We start from the raw sequence: 9,559 nt of genomic DNA, 5'->3' as shown, positions 1-9,559 counted from the left end.
TTCCCAAAGTTGTTTCTTATATACAGGAAGCAGACCACGTCCCTAAAGCAGCTATTCAGCTGCTTGTGGTAGGTCCCACTATGAAGTTGATTGCCAGTCTCATTATGGGTAACAGCTACCACCAGCTGCCCAGCCACTCAACCAGGCCCAGGCAAGTTGACTCACAAACTTAACCATCACATCAACTATCATCTCATGTGTGTGATGATATTTGCAAAAACTTTCAATTCTCTCATTGAATTTGGAGATGATTTGGTTATACATAGAATTTTTTTTTTTTTTAAGTGGAAGAACATTATTAACTCCTGGATATAAATATATCTTTGAAGATAAGAATTGTAAACCTAGTTTAATATATGACTCAGCAGTGAAAAATATTTACATTGTCATGATGATTACTGAATATTAACTAAAAAAAGTTGTGATGTATCCACACTAGGAGGATAAGAGAGGGGAAATAAATACATATTTAGTAAGAAGTCAAACCAAAAACTCCAAAATAACAATATAGGCAAATATTTTAGTAATTTGGGGTTAAATTATAGAAGCAGCAGGAAAAGAAGTATTAAAAACTATTGTCTTTGGTGTTCATAAATAAGAGGAAAGATGGAAGAGAGAATAATTGCTTTTTCAGTATAAGCCTTGTAGCACTATTTGACTCTTTAGATTCAGTACATAAATAACTTTGATATAAACACAAATTTAATTTAATTTTAAATACAAACTATTTTTTCAACAAGGATTGATTGACAGAGTATAATATGTCAGGCACTACATCATTCTAGAATTCAAAGATAATAAAGCCTGGGTCACCAATCTCTGCTGGTTACTGCTATTTGACCTTGAGTATGTTATCTAATGGTGCATATGCTTCATTTTCCATGGATGAAAAAATCAGAGGGTTAACTGTTATAATGTAAATAAAGAACTTCAAGCTACGAAAGCAGTAATAGTAGTTTAGTAAGGAGACATGGAATCCTAATAACAACTTCAATAAAATTTGATCTTTGTTCCTCTGAAATTATAACTGTTGAAATGAGAGCAGCAAAGTAGCCCCTTAAACCTACAAGGGTTCAGTTGTTGTTGTTGTTAGCTGCAGACCAGTCAATAATTACAGTCTATAAAAACAAGTCCTCCAACTAATGTCAGGCCCTACTGACAACAGACCTAGACTAGATAAATTCTTTATTTTTAAAAAATGTATTTATTTTGAGCTTAGATAGAGATAGATGCTGCCATCTAGTCTACTTCTAATCATGACAATCTTATGTGGAACAGAAAAACACATTGCATTATCTCACAATCTGTCATTGAGTCCCATTATGTCAATCCATCTCACCCTCATTGACCATCTACTTCACCAAACATGATGTTTTCCTCCCGTGATTGATCCTTCCTTATGATGTATCCAAAGCAGGCAAGTCAGACACTGTTCTACTGTGATCCATAATGCTATCATTAGCTCATTTTTGGAAGTACATCATCAGACCTTTCTTCCTAGTGTTTCTTAGTCTGGAAGCTCTGCTTTTATGACCATGACTCTGCTAATATTTGAAAATCAAAAGTATAACTTCCGATATCATACCAAAACCAAACCAAACTCACTGCTGTGAAGTTGGATCCAATTCATAGTGACCCCTCCTTGGGTTTCCAAGACAGTATCCCTACAGAAGTATATTGGCCAACCTTCCTTCCAAGGAGTGGTATAGCAACATGCAAACCATTTGCAAAAGGGGCAAGGAGGCGGCATCTTCTGACCTCCTCTAACTACACAAGAGGAAGACAGAATCACCATCAGCAGCCCAAGACCTGCCCATATGAGGTCAGATATGCTGCCACCCTCCAACCCTCTTACTAACCTTGTTACCAAGTGTTCCTCACGCGGCACCCACCACCTCTTTTCTGGATTCAATGCAGTGGCCATGCAGAACTCACAGACACCACTCACAGCTTATGGGGTTTATTAGCGAAGCAACAGGCTACAATTCAAATTCAGGAACACACTCAGGATTCAGTTCCTCAGTCAGGACAGTCTTCCCTCTGCCATGCCGTTAGACATGTATCTGTGGTCAGATAAGTCTGGCTGCTCTGTCTCATGCCTCTTGGTTCTCCCACTGCCATCTCTCAGCTGTGCATCTTTCTTTCAGTAACAGGTTGGTCTCTCAGCCATGGGTGGGACTCTCAGCCACACATCTCTCTCTGCCTCTAGGAGGACTCCTTTTAAGTCCCACAGAGTGGCAAAACCAACCAATCCCAACACCAGAATTCCACACACCTGAGAGGAAGCAGACTTCTCAGAAAATTCCTTCATGCTGTTCAACAAAAATACCCCAGGTGGATAACTAACAATCAGGAGCTACTTAGTTGTTTATGGCAAATTCCACCATGGAGTTTACAAAGACTATGGCTGAAAAAGCCATACTATGTAATTTACTACACTGTACCATCACAGTACAGCAAACTGATACATGGGTTTTTGAACTTACTTCTACATAAAAGGCAGTCTGTGTTAGACAATCAGAGTTTCAAGAAAGACTAGACATGGAGACTGCTGTTGAGAACTTTGCTAAGTATTAGAATAAGTTTTCTAAAACTATTTACTAAAGAGATTATGAAGATGAGAACTGCCTTATAAACATTATAAAATATAATCTACATTATTAATTGTTGAAAACCAGAAGGTGAAAAGAATGGTTGAATTATTGATGTCCTGACTGAAAAAGAATCTAAGTAAAGTTAATTTCAATTCTTTGAAATTGCCTATCACATGGCAGAGGAAATAAACAGCGTCAAACTGAGAACACTGGGGTGGAGGGAAGATATAAGGAGAGAAATGTTGGCTCATAATAATAAAGACTATATAAGTGTTGAATGGATTGTCCTCTGAAGAAATTAAAACTGTCCTGTGCAAAGTGTTCAATAGAGTGGAAAGAATATTTCCAAAAATGTTGTAGAGAAGATTCTTGCTTAAGGAGTGAGGTCTCAGACTAAGTGACTGCTAAGGCTCTATTCTACAGGATTCCATTTACATCACTGATCATAAACATAGCCAAAACTCAAAGGCCAAAAATAATCCATCAAGTGGTCAACTCACCAAAAAGCAAACAATCCTTCCAGTTATTGTCATACCATAAGGAAATAAAATGGAGGGAAAAAAATCAAAGAAGCAGGCATGTCGTACATATCCAAATGAATTGTTGGATATCTCCTTTTACATCTAATTGTTCCAAGGGTCTATTAATGCAGCTTTATTAAATTATAATGTGAACAGGTTTTCTTCTTACCCTAGAGGAAAAAAAAAATTATTATATGTTACCTAAAAGTGTTGGGCTGAAATGCTAGTTAAAGATATTGAACTGTAGAAAGATGAGCCACCTGCAGAATCAATAATAGCATTTTAGTTAAGACCTTGAGGGTGTGCACTGACATTATTGACTGTGGCCAGGTTCCATTCTCTTTAACCTGTGACAGCTGATGGGACTGGGCCCTGGAGTGGAATTGCTACCCAATTTATCAACAATGTTTATTGAGCAGTTACCAGTGAATGAGACCCTGTAATAATTTTCTTGTTGTTCAACTATTTAGATGAAGGAATCTAGCAAACATTCATTCACATCTTATGAAATTTTGTTCTTTCATAAGCAACTCTTTATGATGCCTAGATACAGAAGCTGTGCACAAAGACTAGGAAATATTAAATTGAAAATTACATTATAGCCCTAAAAATTGACTACATTTAACCCATAAGTTTGAAGGGCTATTAAGTGAGGGGAACTTCACACCACAGGTTCTATCCTTTTATGAAGTATGATGTGGAACCATGGGTAAAGTTGTATTAATCAACAGAAATATTTGTGAAACAATTGTATTTAATAATGGATTTAACATAGCAAAAGTGATTTGTGAATCAAAATATAAAAGAAATGATCAGGTAGGAACAACTTTTCATTGATAGTTAGTTAGCAATGGTAACACTAAAATGAAATGTTTTACAGTTAATAGTGTATTTGAGGATGAAAATGGAATGAGATATCCAACCACAGTCATTGTCAATGGGAATTATATGATATGCTTGAACCCATACTTGAAATTGATACTGCTTTGGAATGCTGTTAATATAGCCAAAATCTTCTGTCTGCCTAGCTTTCACAGCAGTTGGCATCTTGATCAACTTCTAGCTGAAGGATCCTGTGAGCAATTTATATCTACTCTTCACCTATTGACTATCTGTTATCTGACATTTCACATTTATGACAATAGTGAAAAACCTACTACCAGACTATTTTGCACATTAATTATGTATGTCCGGCAGTAACGAAAGCTGAGGTGTGAGGCAAGAGTAATGCTGACTGTGATGATTAACTTCATTTGTCAACTTGGCAGTTAATGATGTAGCTTGACAGTTATGTAATGATTTAATCATCTTCTGTTTTGTGATCTGATGTGATCATCCTCCATTTTTGTGTAATGCTGATTTAACATAAAGACCTAGTCTTTGGAACCTAACCATGTCTATAAGTGAGGAGTAGGTGTATTTATATCATGGCTATAAAGTCATTCTTATAGAGGATACTTGGCAGTGTCAATATGTTGCTAAGCAATAATCAGTATCTTCAAGTGCAATGAGGGCTGAGGTGATGGACAACATTCCAGTTGTCCCCATGTACTCACTGTACTTAAAATATCAACAAAGTAACCACAAACTCAACAAATCCCAAAAATATATTTTTTTAAATACTATCTTTTTTTCAAGTGTGTCAGAGTGATATGTGAAGACAATGTGATTTTTGTTTCAGTTGTTTATATTTTATTATTTTTGGTAATTTCCTTCCTCAGTGTTACCAGAGTTATTTAGATCTCTAGTCATGGCATTACCATTTGTCTCAGGTTAGAAGAAAACAGCCTGCAGAGTTGTCAAGTACTAGCAAATAAAATGACCACTGTGTTTGAGGTGATATAAACAGACTCTCAAAAACCAGCTGAGTATAGCTAAAATGGTATTTGTATCCACACACGTACATGCTTCCACCACTTGTCTGTCTGTCATACATTTGTGACTTGCATGTTGATGTAAGGCTGAAGGCTATGCCACTGGAATCTCAGATACCAGCAGGGTCACCCATGGTGGTCAGGTGTCAGCAGAGCTTCTAGACAAATACAAACTCAAAAGAAGCATAGGGCCATCCACTTCTCAAAGGATTGGCCAGTGGAAACCTTATGAATAGCAGTGAAACACTGTCTGATATATTACTGGAAAACTTTACGAATAGCCCTGAAACATTGTCTGATGTAGTGCCAGAAGATGAGCCACTCAGGTCAAAGGCACTCAAAATACAACTGGGGAAGAGCTGCCACCTCAAAGCAGAATCAACCTTAATGACATGGATGAAGTAAGGCTTTTGGGACTTCCATTTTCTGATAGGCCACAACTCAAAATGGAAAGAAACAGCTGCAAACATCCATTATGGGAATGTGGAATGTATAAACTATGAATATAGGAAAATTGGAAGTTGTCAAAAATGAGATGGAACACATAAAGATCAATATCCTAGGCATTAGTGAGCTGAAATGGACTGGTGGGCCACTTTGAATCAGACAATCATATGATCTACTATGCCAGGAATGACAAATTGAAGAGGAATGGCATGGTGTTCATCATCACAAAGAATGTTTCAAGTTCTGTCCTGAAGTACAATGCTGTCAGTGATAGGACAATAGCCATACACTTACAAGGAAGACCAGCTGATACTACTATTGCTCAAATTTACATACCAACTACTAAAGCCAAAGATGAGGAAATTGAAAGATTTTCACCAAATTCTGCAGTCTGAATTTGACCAAACATGCAATCCAGGTGTATTGATTATTACTGGTGATTGTAATGCAAAACTTGGAAACAAAGAAGAATTACCAATAGTTGGAACATACGGCCTTAGTGATAGAAGAGATGCCAGAGATCACATGAGAGAATTTTCCAGGACCAATGACTTCTGCATTGCAAATACCTTTTTTCAACATCATAAATGGCGACTATACACACATGGACCTTGCCAGATAAAATGCGCAGGAATCAGATTGACTATATCTGTGAAAAGAGGCAATGGTGAAGCCAAAACAATATTTAATCAAAACAAGGCCAAGAGCTGACTGCAGAATAGACTATTAATTACTCATATACAAGTTCAAGTTGAAGCTGAAGATAATTAAAACAAGTACACAAGGGTGAAAACATGACCCTAATTATATCCCACCTGAATTTAGAGACCATCTGAAGAATAGATTTGACGCGTTGAACACCAATGACTGAAAACCAGAGGAATTGTGCTATGACATTAAGAACATCATCCATGAAGAAAGCAAAAGGTCATTAAAAAGACAGGAAAAGAAGAAAAGACCCAACTGGATGTCAAAAGAGACACTGAAACTTGCTCTTGCATGGAGAGTAGCTAAAGCAAATGGGAGAAAAGACAAGATAAAAAACCTAAATAGAAGATTTCAAAGAGCAGCTTAAGAAGACAAAGTCAATTATTATAATGAAATGTGCAAAGACCTGGAGTTAGAAATCCAAAAGGGAAGAATGTGCTCAGCATTTCTCAAATTGAAAAGACTGAAGAATAAATACAAGCCTTGAGTTGCAATATTGAAAGATTCTATGGGCAAAATATCGAATGATGCAGGAAGCATCAAAAGAAGATGGAAGGAATACACAGTGTCCCTGTGTGGAAAAGACTAGGTTGATGTTCACTATTTCAGGAGGTGACATATGATCAAAAACCAATGGTATTGAAGGAAGAAACCAAAGCTGGACTGAAAGAACTGGTGAAAAACAAAGCTCCAGTAATAGATAGAGTACCCATTGAGATGTTTCAGCAAGTGGATTCCACACTAGGGGCACTTACTTGTCTATGCCAAGTAATTTGGAAGACAGCTACCTGGCCAACTGACTGGAGGAGATCCATATTTGTACCCTTTCCAAAGAAAGATGATCCTACAGCATGTGGATATAATTGAACAATATCATTAATATCATATGCAAATAAAATTTTGCTGAAGGTAATTCAAAAACAGTTGCAGCAGTATATTGACATGGAGTGTCCAGGAATGTGAGCTGAATTCAGAAGAGGAAGTGGAATGAGGGATATCATTGTTGATATCTGATGGATCTTGGCTGAAAGGAAAGAACACCAGAAAGATGTTTACTTGTGTCTTATTCTCTATGCAAAAACATTTGATTGTGTAGACCATAACAAATTACGGATAACATGCAAAAAATGGGAATTCCTGAACACTTAAGTGTGTTACTGAGAAACTTGCACATAGACAAGGAGTTTGTAGTTTGAACAGAACAAGGGGATACTGCATGGTTTAAAATCAAGAAGGATGTGTGTCAGTGTTGCTTTCCCCATGCGTATTCAATCTGTATGCTGAGCAAATAATCCAAGAAGCTGGACTATATGAAGAATGCGGCATCAACATTGGAGGAAGACTCGTTAACAACCTGCAATATGCAGATGACACAACCTTGCTTGCTGAAAATGAAAATGACTTGAAGCACTTACTGATGAATATTAAAGACTTCAGTTGGCAATATGTATTACATCTCAACATAAAAAAAAAAAAAATGAAAACCCTCACAACTGGACCTATGAGCAGCATTACAATAAATGGAGAAAAGATTGAAGTTGTCAAAGATTTCATATTACATGGATCCACAATCAACACCCATTGAAGCAGCAGTCATTTTGCCCTGGGCAAATCTGCTTCAAAGAACCTCTTCAAAGTATTGAAGAGCAAAGCCATCAATTTGAAGTTTAAGGTGTATTTGACCCAAGCAAAGTATTTTCAGTCACCTCATATGCATGTGAAAGCTGGACAATTAATAAGGAAGACCAAAGAAAAGTTGATGCTTTTGAGTTGTGGTGTTGGCGAAGAATACTGAAAGTACCATGGACTGCCAGAACTAAAAAATCTGTTCTGGAAGTAGTGTACCCGGAATGCTCCTTGGAAGTGAGAATGGCCAGACTTCATCTCTCCTACTTTGATCACATTGTCAGAAGGAATGATTACCTGGAGGAGAATATCATACTTGTTAAAGTGGACAGTCAGCAAAAAGGGGAAGACTCTCAACAAGTTGCATTGACACAGTAGGTGCAAGATAGGCTCAAGTATAGCAAGGATATTGAGGATGGTGCATGATCAGGAAATGTTTCATTCTGTTAAACAACAACAACAACATGTACATGCTTTCACATATGAAAAGGGCTGGAGAGTAGGAAAGTAGAGAGGAAATTATAAAAGAATAAATGAGAGCATTGGTTCTTCCATTCTTCCTTCATGCCAAGGAAGGATGAGGGAAAAGAACATGACGAGAAGGTAGTCATCATACACTGTCTATACTGGTCTGTAAGCTGAGGTATGACTATCACAGCCTGAAGGCAGGTCCTGCAGGCTCAAGGCAAGATAGAGAAGATGGCTTTGTACATGTAGGTAAAAGAATAATCTATGCCCTCTGTTCTGGTTACCTAGTGCCACTCTGACAGAAAATATACCACAAATGGGATGGCCTTAATGAACAGGAGTTTATTCTCTCATGATTTGGAAGCTTTAAGTCCAAGTTCAAAGTGCCAGGCTCTAGGGGCTGTGTGAAAGCCCCTCAACCTTGAGCTTCAGCTCTGCCTCTTGCTCCTGGCCCACTGAAGCTAGAGGTATCTCTTCACTCAGGCAGCTAGTGGCAGCTGAGGCTAACAAGCCCAAGGTCAACAAATAAAATGGCACAGTCCCGATGTTACCAAACCACATGGAAGGCTATTAATTCAAGTCCATTGAAAGTCCCAAGGTCAGCAGAGCATGGCAGGCTGCTGAACAATGACACAGCTACATGCAGGGTCCAAGCGTGCCATATGCTAGATACCATTCCCAAAGCTGATGCTTATACATGGGAAGCAGACCGCATACCCAAAGGAAGTTACTCAGCTGCTTGTGGTAGATCCCACCATGGAGTTGATTGCCAATCTCATCATGGGAAATAACTATCACCAACTGCCCAGCCAGTCAACCAGATCCAACCAAGTTGACACACAAGCATAACTACCACACCCTCATTCTTAATTTTTGAGTTTTTCATCTAGTTTGGTGTGCACACAAATGGGCCACCAATGTTAACTGGTCATTTGTGGATTGGCTGAATGAATATATTTGCACGGTTCACTCATGCCAAGGAGCTCTGTGAAAATTCACTGTGCCACCCATCAAAACAAAGAAGAATCACCGGTAGTTAGAAAATTTGGCCTAGGTGACAGAAATAATGCTGGAAATAGCATGGTAGAATTTTGCAAGACCAATGACTTTTAATTGCAAATACCTTTTCTCAACAACACAAATGGCAGCTATACACATGAACTTTGCCAGATGGAACACACAAGAATCAGATTAACTACATCTGTGGCAAGAGGAGATGGAAAATCTCAATATCTTCAGCCAAAACCCAGCCAGGAACTGATTGTGGAACATCAACTGCTCATATGCAAGTTCAACTTGAAGTTAAAGACAATTAAAACAA

Source organism: Orycteropus afer, unplaced genomic scaffold, assembly GCF_000298275.1.
Source record: "Orycteropus afer afer isolate SDZICR_OR568_19922 unplaced genomic scaffold, OryAfe1.0 scaffold00430, whole genome shotgun sequence".
Taxonomy (NCBI): domain Eukaryota; kingdom Metazoa; phylum Chordata; class Mammalia; order Tubulidentata; family Orycteropodidae; genus Orycteropus; species Orycteropus afer.
This window is presented reverse-complemented; position numbering follows the sequence as displayed.